This window comes from Acanthopagrus latus, chromosome 10, assembly GCF_904848185.1.
Source record: "Acanthopagrus latus isolate v.2019 chromosome 10, fAcaLat1.1, whole genome shotgun sequence".
In the NCBI taxonomy this organism is placed as follows: Eukaryota; Metazoa; Chordata; class Actinopteri; order Spariformes; family Sparidae; genus Acanthopagrus; species Acanthopagrus latus.
In genome coordinates, this window is record NC_051048.1 from 11859497 (window position 1) to 11871125 (window position 11629).

At 39.7% G+C, this 11629-nt stretch overlaps 1 long non-coding RNA gene across 1 annotated transcript; it reads right to left on the reverse strand.

The window, feature by feature from the left end:
• Positions 1 to 7302: 7302 nt before the first annotated feature.
• Positions 7303 to 10567, reverse strand: LOC119027631. The gene is made up of 2 exons (XR_005077442.1): positions 10340 to 10567; positions 7303 to 10156 (listed from the first exon to the last, which is right to left on the reverse strand). It is a non-coding gene; the product is annotated as an uncharacterized LOC119027631 (long non-coding RNA).
• Between the last annotated feature and the right edge of the window lie 1062 nt (positions 10568 to 11629).

Below are 11629 nucleotides of genomic sequence, written 5' to 3' on the forward strand. Positions count from 1 at the left end.
GTAAAATTGCACATGTTTATGGTAAAGAATGCCATATATCGGTAAAAGACTGACAACACAAAAAACTTCAGACAGGCTTCGACAGCGATGAGGCCACAAACTGACTCTTTTTACTCTTACTCTTTTCAACTTACCAGAAACGTTGAGCCAACATTCACCAAAGTTCACACCAAAGTTTGTCCACACATCTCACAGGTACTGGTCTGAGTCCTCAGTCCTGAGTCTGGACACATGAAGTCTGAGTCGTCCGTCTCTGTAGACGTCTTTGTCCCACTGGACTCGTCCTACAAACTGTTGATCCCAAAACACCGGGACCTCAACACCTTCATGTGGACATAACAGGACTGAGATTTTGTGATCAGTCTTCATCTCACAGAAGATAAAAAGGGAGTTGGGTGAAGTGTCAGCTGTGGTTGTGAATGTCCATTCCAGTATGTTTTTCTCACATTTTTGTTGAAATTGTGATTTTATTCTTTGTTACTTATTTCCCTCTGTACTGCTGTGTTACCTGTGAATTTCTCCCAAGGTGGATCAATAAAGAAACATCTTGTCTTTCCTATATGAGATTGTATAAATATAATATAATATAAATATCAACTACATTTAAATAGGAAATGATATTTATATCAAGAAATTCATTAGAAAAACATTCTCAAATACACTTATTTGTCTGGTCTGGAAGTTTCGGAGGTAAAACCATCTGAAATGTCTTTAATTCCAGCTGAGGTGGTTTAATGTGTCGATTACAATGTCCTAGAGGCTTTTTGTATGCAATAAGAAGCGGTTTTATCAATATGGTATCATTTAAGAGGTCAATTAAAACCATGTAGTTACATTTAAACATAAAGAAAACTTCAAACCATCTTCTTACTGTCAGAGGAAAAGCCGAGTGTTTCCCATCATGCACTGTGTTCTGTGGAGAGAAGGAAAAATATGCAGCGGTGTGTATGATTTAATTCTGATGCTTCAATCACATGTCGATATTAACGAGAGGAAGCTGGGAAGAGGACAACTTAAAATGTCATCTGACAAATGCACAATAATACTAAATGTGCATCAGAAACTTAGACCACAAGACATTGAGGTGTCTGCTCAGCATAAATAGGGAAGTCCCACATGCATGCTTCGCCTTGGCAAGTGATTGGAGTTGCAGCTGAAAAGAAGAAACAGCATTTCTTTGGTAATATGTAAATAATGAAGGCAGTTGTTAAAAGAGGAAGTGTGGTGTTCTTCCGTCCTAATAGCACTGATGGTAACTGCAGTTCTTTTTACTGTACGGAGTCTCTAGGATCTGTTCATTAAAATGATTTGTTCAAAAGATTTGTTCACCGAATCGTTCACTGCTCTCCAACTCCCTGAACTGATAAGCAGCCAAATGATCCGTCATTCAGTTAATAATTGAGCCCTGAGGTTCACGTTCACTTACTGAGGGACGGTGCGCTGCTCAGAGTGGTATACATGCACTAAAATTATTACACGGTGAAGGTGTCCTCTGCGCACAGTAAAATCACTTAACATGATGCTACTCGGATGTTAGCAACACAGCGCTAATTTTCGCAGTAAGGTTACTGAACGTGAGGTTCGTAAATCATGAACGAATCATAGTTCAAATGAGAATCACGTCCTCACAGTTCTCTGAGTGAGTCGCGGCAGTTCCACTCCCGGCTGGCATGATCGCGGCTGAGCTCAACTGAACTGAGAAAGGAACAAATCAGTCCATGAAGTGATCCCGTTCACTTCGTTCACTGAAAAGATGTGTTCGTTCGAACGACACGTTCACAACTGACACGTTCACAACTGACACGTTCACAACCGACACAACACTAGCGTACTCACAGTAGAGTTTTGTAGAAGTCATGTGAGTAAGTCGACTCTGTGAGAGCTATCCTGCAAAAAACATCATTGCCCTTTGTGGAAGTCCTGTATGTGAGAAGATTTTAATAATAAACGCTAAATAGTCTTTATTGATAATTGTGTATTCAAGCTTGTTTGTATTTATTATCAGTTGTCATGACTTTATATGGATGTTTCTATGTATTTCTAATGTATCAGTGTTACAACATTAACAACATGTCACCATGTCCCAGATTCACAGCTTCCATCTGTCTGCAGGAGCAGCACCAGTTCTGCAGTGTTTCCATGTGGCAGCTAGATGCTATTAGCAGCTGGCAGACAGGTCAACGACCAGCACAATCTTGAGACATAAGTACAATACAGCAGCTATATTAGTTGCTATTCACTGTTGAATAAGTTTGCACTTGTTAATTGTGAAGATGTGAAGTATATGAAAAATCAAAAAGACTAGAATAAATTCTGGAAACTAGTACTTCAAGATCTAATGTAACAGTTACTCTTGATTTATATACAAAATTCACAATTCACAAATATTCAGATATTGTGTGTTAAAATATGTTTATTTTGTCAACTTTACCTTAAGATTGGTAAGCATCTTACTGGACCATGGTTTTCTAGTTGGAAGTGAACCTACAGTTGTTTGAGTTATTCAATATCCACCTTCCTCTTGTGTATATCGATATGTGTTTGAAGCAGAATTGTATCATACAGACAGCTGCACATTTATCTCTTCTCTCCACAGAACACAGTGCATGATGGGAAACACTCGACTTTTCCCCTGATGGAAAGAGAAGCAGCTTATGCCAGAAACTGTTAACTGTATTTATAAAATTGTGTGTGTTAACAGCAGGAATGTGATATATAGCTAAAAGAAAATAAACATTCTAACTTCACACAGGCAAGGAAAGAAACATCTTAATGTTTTGTATTTAATGCTGATTTTTTAAATTTTTTTTATAAAAAGCATCAGTGACATACAATTTGTTGTCGCTGTTTAAGTTTCTCCTCCTGCACCAACTCTTAAAATCACATGATATGTTAAGGGAGTCTGATATACTGTTGTTCCTGGTGACTTCATCACATGGTCCATGTTCATGACTGTCACCCACAAATAAAAAGAATGAGATACGGCAGGTGAATTAGGTCTCCTCTCCTCTGCTGTGATGTTTATTAGTTACATATGATCCACAAAGTTAATTCACTTCACATAATCACATTGTATTCAGCCTAGTTTTTGGTTTATCGGACTCCTACAGCTGAGGAAATCCAATATTCAGTTCAGAGTGTTAATTAGTCATAAACAAAGTTAAATCAGATCAACTCAAAGTTTACGTTGTCATTTTTCTTGACTTCAGAGTTCATTATATTTCATTATTTGGCGGTTTGTCTGGAAGCTATTTTGAAGTCAACTGGGTGCATCTTTATGATTTTGTCTTCTCCTCTAGCAGTTTTTGGCAGGTCATTATTATGAGATATCATTGCGATCAAACACTCCTGTTGGCTGTCAAAAGAAGTGTGTTTGACCCTGGACACTCCTCACATGAACCATCTCTGTACAGAATCTGTGTGTTTGAGGTCTGAAGGACACAAAGAGGCGATGCTGCCTGCTGACCTGCTGGACTTTATTAGAGATCATGTACAACAAATACTGAGAAATGATTATCTTCATAAGAAATGCTGTCAACTCCAGGATTACACGCGTGCATTATTGTGCATTATTACACATGATTAAAACTTTTGGATGTCAAACATAAAAATGAGATGAAAAATACATTTACAAAAGTTTCAAATGTGAAAATTCAGATTTCTGTTGTTTTATACCCACAAAATATAACTCTGGATTTACACAAATGATTGCAAAACTAAGTTATTCATAAGTTTTAAACAGTGTTGAATGTGTTCTTGCTGGTGAACTGCTTCTGTTGTTAATGTTCCAGTTATGTTGAGTCATAATGCAGTGGATCCTTTTCACATCAATCTGCACTTTGACCTGACAGCTGCAGTACAACATGATGAGACCTGATGTTCACTGACTCCAGTTTCAAGAGGCTGCCTGCTGTCAGACACATTCACATGTACATGTATGATTACCAAGTTAAATATGAAATATATACAGACACCGACCACTACAGTGTACTTTGAATAATATGCAATAAAGTCCACGTCAGCAGATAAAAGTGCTGGTGGAGCGCAAGCTTGTTTCAGTGCCGTTTGAGAAATCAGGTTTCAGGTTGTGCTGATCTGCTTGATGTCATTTCTTATGTGATGTTACAGGACACACAGGAAGTCTGTTTATAATGTGAACATACTGTTAATAGATCCATTAATATGACAAAAGTTGTTTTTTATCGAATATGGTATCATTTAATAGGTCGATGAGAATCATGTTTGCATTTAAACATAAAGAAAACTTCAAACCATCTTCTGTCCTTCAAGGGGAGAAGTCGAGTGTTTCCCATCATGCATTGTGCTTTATGTAAAGAAGAGACAAATCTACAGTTGTCTGTTTGATTTAATTCTGAGGCTCGACTCACATATCGATACATAAGAGAGAAAGCTGGGAAGGAAGCATCTGAAAATGTCATTTGACAGATACATACTAATAGTTAATGCGCACAAGAAACCCAAACCATAACACAGTGAGGTGTCTGATCAGGCTAAATTCAAAAGTGGACTATAAGGCATTCTTACATCTTCATGTTCTCAAAGAGTTGTTCTCAATTAGATGAAATAGGAAAAAGAAAGAAATGCAAACCAGAAACCTCAAAAACAAGAAGTGATAGGCAGGAGCAGACATGACGTACACTCTTAAACTGAAGTTGTGTTAAAAAAAAAAAAATGCATGATTGCACAACAGTAGACTTGTCATGTGACTCCAATCCTGTAATTCTGAAGTCCACTTTGGCATGGTTGTATGAGAAAATAAACTGATACAGGCAATCTCATGACAAACACAATGTCCCCTTAAAATCTTGTGTGTGTGTGTGTGTGATAGAGAGAAGATTTTAAAATTGCAAACTATACAGAGTCAGTGTTCTTAAGTATGTATTCATTTGTGTTTATCATCTCTTTTTTCTAATGACATTATATGGACACACTGTTTCTATGTATTTCTAATGTATCAGTGTTACAACACTGACAACATGTCACCATGTCCCAGATTCACAGCTTCCATCTGTCTGCAGGAGCAGCACCAGTTCTGCAGTGTTTCCATGTGGCAGCTGGAGGCTATTAGCAGCTGGTTGGACAGCTCAACTACCAGAGCCATGTTGTGACAGAAGTACAATACAGCAGCTATATTAGTTACTGTTAACTGTATTTGTTAGACTCTACATCAGCGGTCCTCAATGGGTGGCCCCCGACCCGTCGGCCTCCTGTTTGTGGCCCCTGAACTGTTATTCCTTCACTATGTATTTTGGTTGGTTCAGCTTGTGTACACCAGTACTTGTCTCCATGCAAACGATACACAGACAGCTGGATCACTCACTGCTGCGAGTGCAACCTTTAACTTTCACTTTCAAGTTCCTGTATTCTCATTTTGCCTGTTGTAAACAATTAAAAATGGGAGTGTTGCAATCAAACGGCTTGAAGAAAGTGGACAGTGAATATCTGCAACTTACTGAAGTTTAACTCTACTAAATTCATTAAAAACTGCCTCAATATAGGCACAAATTCAAAGAAAGAGTAAGATGACACAAAGATGCACTTATTGTTAACACATTTGAATGGCATACATAATGTGTTGTCACATTAATGTATCCTGTAACAGACGGGGAGTTTCTCCCAGCAAACACCCTCTCACTGACGGTGCCAAAATTTTTATCATCCTTGTTAAAACTCAACACCATTAATCACAGAACAAAAGACGTGAATTAACCCGCAACTGCTTATTTTAGTTTGTATTTTTCTTGTTGTTTTGAATGAAAAGGACATTTTGTTTTGAACATTACAGTGTTATTGCATGTGGACTGACCAACCTCAATACATGAGTCACTGAAAAAAATCTTTGTGGCCCTTTGGGAGTCTGGTATACTGCCCTCACTGGTGACTTCCATCACATCGTCCATGTTCATGACTGTCACCCACAAATTGAAGGAATCAGGTACTGCAGGTGGATTGGGTGTCATCTCCTCTTCTGTGATATTTATTGGCTACATATGAACCAAGAACTTCATTAATATAAAATAATCACATTATATTCAGCCTAGTTTTTGGTTTATTGGACTCCTACAACTGAACTGTCTGTGGTCTGTTTATGAGGAAATCCAGTATTCAGTTCAGAGTGTTGATTAGTCATAAACAAAGTTAAATTACATCAACTCAAAGTTTACGGTGTCATTTTTCTTGACTTCAGAGTTCATTATGTTTTTTTATTTGGCAGTTTGTCTGGAAGATATTTTGACCTGCTGGACTTTATTAGAGATCAAGTACAACAAATACTGAGAAATGACTATCTTCATAAGAAATGCAGTCAACTCCTGGATTACACACGTTCGCCAAGTGCATTATTACACATAATTAAGACTTTTGGATGTCAAACGTTAAAATGAGTAGAAAAATACATGAACAAAAGGTTCAAATGTGAAAATTCAGAGCTCTGTGGTTTTATACCTACAAAATATAACTGAATTTACATAAATGATTGCAAAACTAAATTGATCTTGTCCTGGTGATTTCCTTTCAGCCAGCTGGCTCCTCATTTAGGTTTTTCTAGTAAAAGTAGAGGGTGTTTGTGTAAATAACTCTTCAGTTTAACTTCTTGTATGAACTGTTTCTCATGCATGACGTGCTTTCAGTTTGAATGACAGGACTGAAAATGGAGACAGGTCATCGGGCTCAGTTACGTTCAGAATCACCACTGTGATGTTACCAGTTATTAATGTGTCTTGTAAAGCAGTTTGTAACTGCCTTCAGTTTATGTTTTCTCAAGAAGACTCAGAGAGACTTTGTGTCAAACTGGAAACACAAAGTAATGTGTTGGAAAATCGACGGCAGGCCTACAACCCATAGGTCATGTTTTACAAGACTATTTAATAAAAAACAAAATGTTGTCAGCTATCATCAAGGTAAAGAAAACAAGACCAACACACTCTTTATGTTTCAGTTATCCTCCTTCCTGCACAGACTGTGAGTAAATCAAACTGGAGCTCACAGCTGATGATGTATCTGATCTTCTCTGCAGCAGCAGCTGATCCACATGTTGTTACAGGTTGGAAACCACTGGCGTCACCTGCTGACATTTGATTTTATTGGCTGGATGCTATTGGTTCTATTCTATTGGTCTATTCTGTTGCTTTGATCTCAAACACACACACATGCACACACACACACACACACACACAACTGATTCCTTGTCTAACAGCACACAGTGGAGAACCAACAAAGCTCTTATAGATGTTTCAGTAACCAAATAAAAAATGGCTGAGCAAAGAATTGTTCGGTCTCAAATCCACTTTATTTTTATATTTTTATTGTATTTATTTATGTTTTTGCTGTCCCTGCTCGCAGCTTGTCTGGTGCTAACAGAACGAAGTATGTACAGTATGAGTACAGTATGAAATATAAAGTACCTGTCAAACACATCTCTTACGCTCTGATCAATAATAAATATGACACCTGTTTCATCGGCTCCTGTGGTTTTTGAGTTTTTGTGAGCCTTGGCTTCCTCGTCAAGCTCCTGCTGGAGAGTTCCAGCTCGTGCTTGTCCTTCTCCACCTCGAGATCAGTTTGAAACTTCTGCTTCTCCACCTGGAGCTCAGCTCTAAGAAGCTCATTTTCCACCTCGAGGTCAGTTTGAAACTTCTGCCCGGTGTTAGCTCTCAGCTGAGTAGCTATCTTTGGATTGCTAACAGTTTCATCACCGCTGCTTTTTAACCGCTTCTCTATCTCTGTGATTATTTCTTTTACCCCGTTGGGAGGGATTTCATACACATGTATCGGCCTTTTCTGCCTCGACTTTGTGTCTTCGTCCTCTTGATGAAGACCTTGCCAAGACATTTCTCTGTGGTGCTCCTTAGAGTCCATTTTATTCGCCTGATATAATCTGACTCAGAAAAATGCTGTTGTCTCTGAAAAGAATCGTCCGTATCAGACGTCTTTCTCTTTGCGCTCCTCGTTGTGTTAGTGCTCTCACGTTTTCACAGCTGTGTCAGTGGTAGACTAAGAGCTGGACTGAAGAGATGTTGTCCTGTTGACCTACTGTTAAATCAGAATGGAATGTTGCTTTGATGGAACGGAGGTTCTGTTTGGCTTTGATTCTATTGGCTGGATGCTATTGGTTTTATTCTATTGGTCTGATTCTGTTGCTTTGATCTCAAACACACACACATGCACACACACACAACTGATTCCTTGTCTAACAGCACACAGTGGAGAACCAGCAAAGCTCTTTTAGATGTTTCAGTAACCAAATAAAAAATGGCTGAGCAAAGAATTGTTCGGTCTCAAATCCACTTTATTTTTATATTTTTATTGTATTTATTTATGTTTTTGCTGTCCCTGCTCGCAGCTTGTCTGGTGCTAACAGAACAAGTATGAAATATAAAGTACCTGTCAAACACATCTCTTACGCTCTGATCAATGATAAATATGACACCTGTTTCATCGGCTCCTGTGGTTTTTACATACAAGAAATAAAAAATAAATAAGAATGCCAATCCATCTGAACATCTGTTACGATGTGACGGAACATGTCGGATCCCTGGAGGCGACACTGTGGAGTGAACTTGGCTCTGACCTGTCGGGTCATGGACACGGAACCTCTGAGGGTATCCAGAGGTGTCTGGGTCCTTTGAGTCCTCTGGGATGCGAGGTGGGACCCTCATGGATCAGACTTGTTCCAGCACGTTCGATGGATGCTCAGTCGAATTGGGTGCGCAACAATTTGGAGGCCAGGTCGACACCCTAAGCTCTCTGTCACATTCTGATGGTTGAGCAGCGTTTGGGTCAGATATACAAGTCAAGTTACATCCACATAAATACCAGGACAGCAGTGCAGTTTGAGAGGAACGACCGCAGCAGAAACCAGACCGCTCTGACTGGATAGTTGGATTATTTTGAAAGCGGAAGTCTGAGACTGAGATGAAACTAATACGGTGGATATGAAGTGCAGTTGTGCGACTGTCCAGCAGTTTTCAACCTGAGATCGACTTTGGGATTTTTCACCAACAGGGTCTATAAAATTTGCTGAAACGTTGTGGAAATGAGCGTACACTGGGATGATGAGCGAGGCAGCTGGTCTCTGCTGTTATCTGTTGTTGTGTTTGTCGCGTACACGTGCTAACAGGTTTACACAGGTGACATCACGCAGGAATTGGATTGAAAAGGATTGTGTTAATTTTAGGATAAATATGGCCCTTTTTTCTGCTCTTTCATTTCTCGTCTGGCAGCGTATTCATTTTCTTTCCCGTGCTTATCTGTGATGATGCCATGATCTGTGCTTCGCCTGAGGTACAGTATCAAAGATTTAGCTGAGAGAAGTCTGCCGTGTGATACGTCCTGTGTTGCACGGAGCAGCAGTTTGTTTCTCAACCCAATCAGTGAACAGCTGAGTTTGAAAAGTGTTTCCAGAGATGACGAGCGAGTCGGTGTCGGCGTCTGTGGACTCAAAGTTGTCTACGTGACTTGGCAGATTTCATGTGTCTGCCAAGTCCTGGGATATTAACAGACTTAGAGAGGAGTCAAAGCAACATCTCTCATATAAATAGAGATTTATTTACAGTATGTACACATTATAAACAGAACATTAGGAGAGGCAGTGTACTGTAACGTTCAGAAGGCACAGAGTGAAAACTCTCCATACAGTGATTTACAGCCTCATCCAGGATGTCTGTGGGCACCCAACAGTCCCCGATTTAAAGTTGTTTAACCAGCCTGAGCCCCATTTGTTTATTTCCCTTCCCTGCGACGGGACATTAGCCAGGACCTTAAAACAGAGTTTGATTAGCACGGATCCATCCTGGAACTCTCCCCTCTCCTCCCTGGTTCCCTGATTGTATCAAAGTCTGCTGCTCTCTTCAGATCTGTCCATCGTATACAATTGTTTCATTAAGTTTTGTTGATCAAACTATTTCCTCAGATCCTCCATCGGAGCCTGAGGAGAAATGTTGTTCATCAGACAGATAGTGAATAAATAAAATGTAACGAACAACCAACACAACTACCACTGCTGCTGTCAGTCCCAGTACACAGTAGAGGCCGATCCTTCCACCACCTGCTGTGTTGTGTCTCTCAGGTGTGTCTGTGTTGGGTCTCTCAGGTGTGTCTGTGTTGGGTCTCTCAGGTTTGGGCCAATTCCTCGCTGCTGTAAAGAGACCAAACAACAGAACAGCTGAAGTTGTGACACATTTCTCAGAAATTGTGAGAATGAAGTGAACGATTGTGGTCATCCTAATACTTTTCTTCAGGTACTTATTGATTAAAAAAAAAAAGCTGCTGAATTTAACCTGTTAATAAAGTTCTACTGACTTCTACTCAACCAACTTACCAGAGACATTGAGGCAACATTCACCAAAGTCCACACCACAGTTTGTCCTCACATCACACAGGTACCAGCCTGAGTCCTCAGTCCTGAGTCTGGACATATGAAGCCTGAGTCGTCCATCTCTGAGGACGTCTTTGTCCCAATGAACTCGTCCTACAAACTGTTGATCTCGAGACTCTGGGACCACAACACCTCCACGTAGTTCAAACAGGACTGAGACTTTGTGATCAATTTTCATCTCACAAAAGATAAAAAGGGAGTCAGAGGAAGTGTCAGCTGTGGTTGTGAACGTCCATTCCAGTGTGATGTTGTGGTTCTCCTCTGCCTGATAGGAGGTCTGTGTCACATTCACTACAAATGTTCCTGTTGAGGAGACAGAGAGGGAAAGTGAGGAGCAGACACACTGACAGCTTTAACATGGCAGCCTTTAAACTCCATCTACATGTTTCTGTGGACAGTTTAGTGACGTCTCAGAGCTGCAGAGACTCATCAACATCAACTGTTTGCTCACATGTGGGCGACTTTAACTGATTGATTGAATCACAGTGTAATAAAGTGAAGCTGTAAACTAACCACAGACACAGTTGAGGCTGATGAGCAGCAGGATCCTGCAGATCATCTTCTCCCTGTGAGAGGAGACAGAGGTGAAGAGTCATGTGATCACAGTTCAGTCCTCACATGTACCACAACCAACATCTACAGTCTGTCTTTAGTCTTTACAATACTCCTTTGTCTTTATTATCCTGTTCATTACACACAAGGACTTCTTTACTGGACTCAGTCTTGATACACAAGATGGCGCATGTGATCAAACTGTGGAGATGAAGAGTTCAGTCCAAGAGCTTTGACGGTGTAAAAAAAACATCAGCAGCTCTGTGGCTCAACAAAGTAAATACGTGGACAACTCCAAAAGCAACAATGGCGCCATCTAGTGGTGAAGAACAGAAACTACAGCACAGTGTGCTACATACAGTATGTCTGCGATGGTGACCACATACATTTCCCATTTATATTTCACTTCTTCAGTGATCCAAGATGTATAAAACTTATATTATGTTGTAAACATATGACACTGATACATCATTCACGTCACTGTCACACAGAACATCAGGAGCTCACAACTGACTGTTACACATTATGTTCCACTTACTTCAGCATTTTATTTGATTTACCTCAGTATTTTAACTTATTTTATAAGTGCTTAAGCATTTTATTGTATACAGTACTTTATTGCTTTTTTGCATATGGTATATAATACGTATATAATACTTAATTGTTGGTCATTGTTTCTTT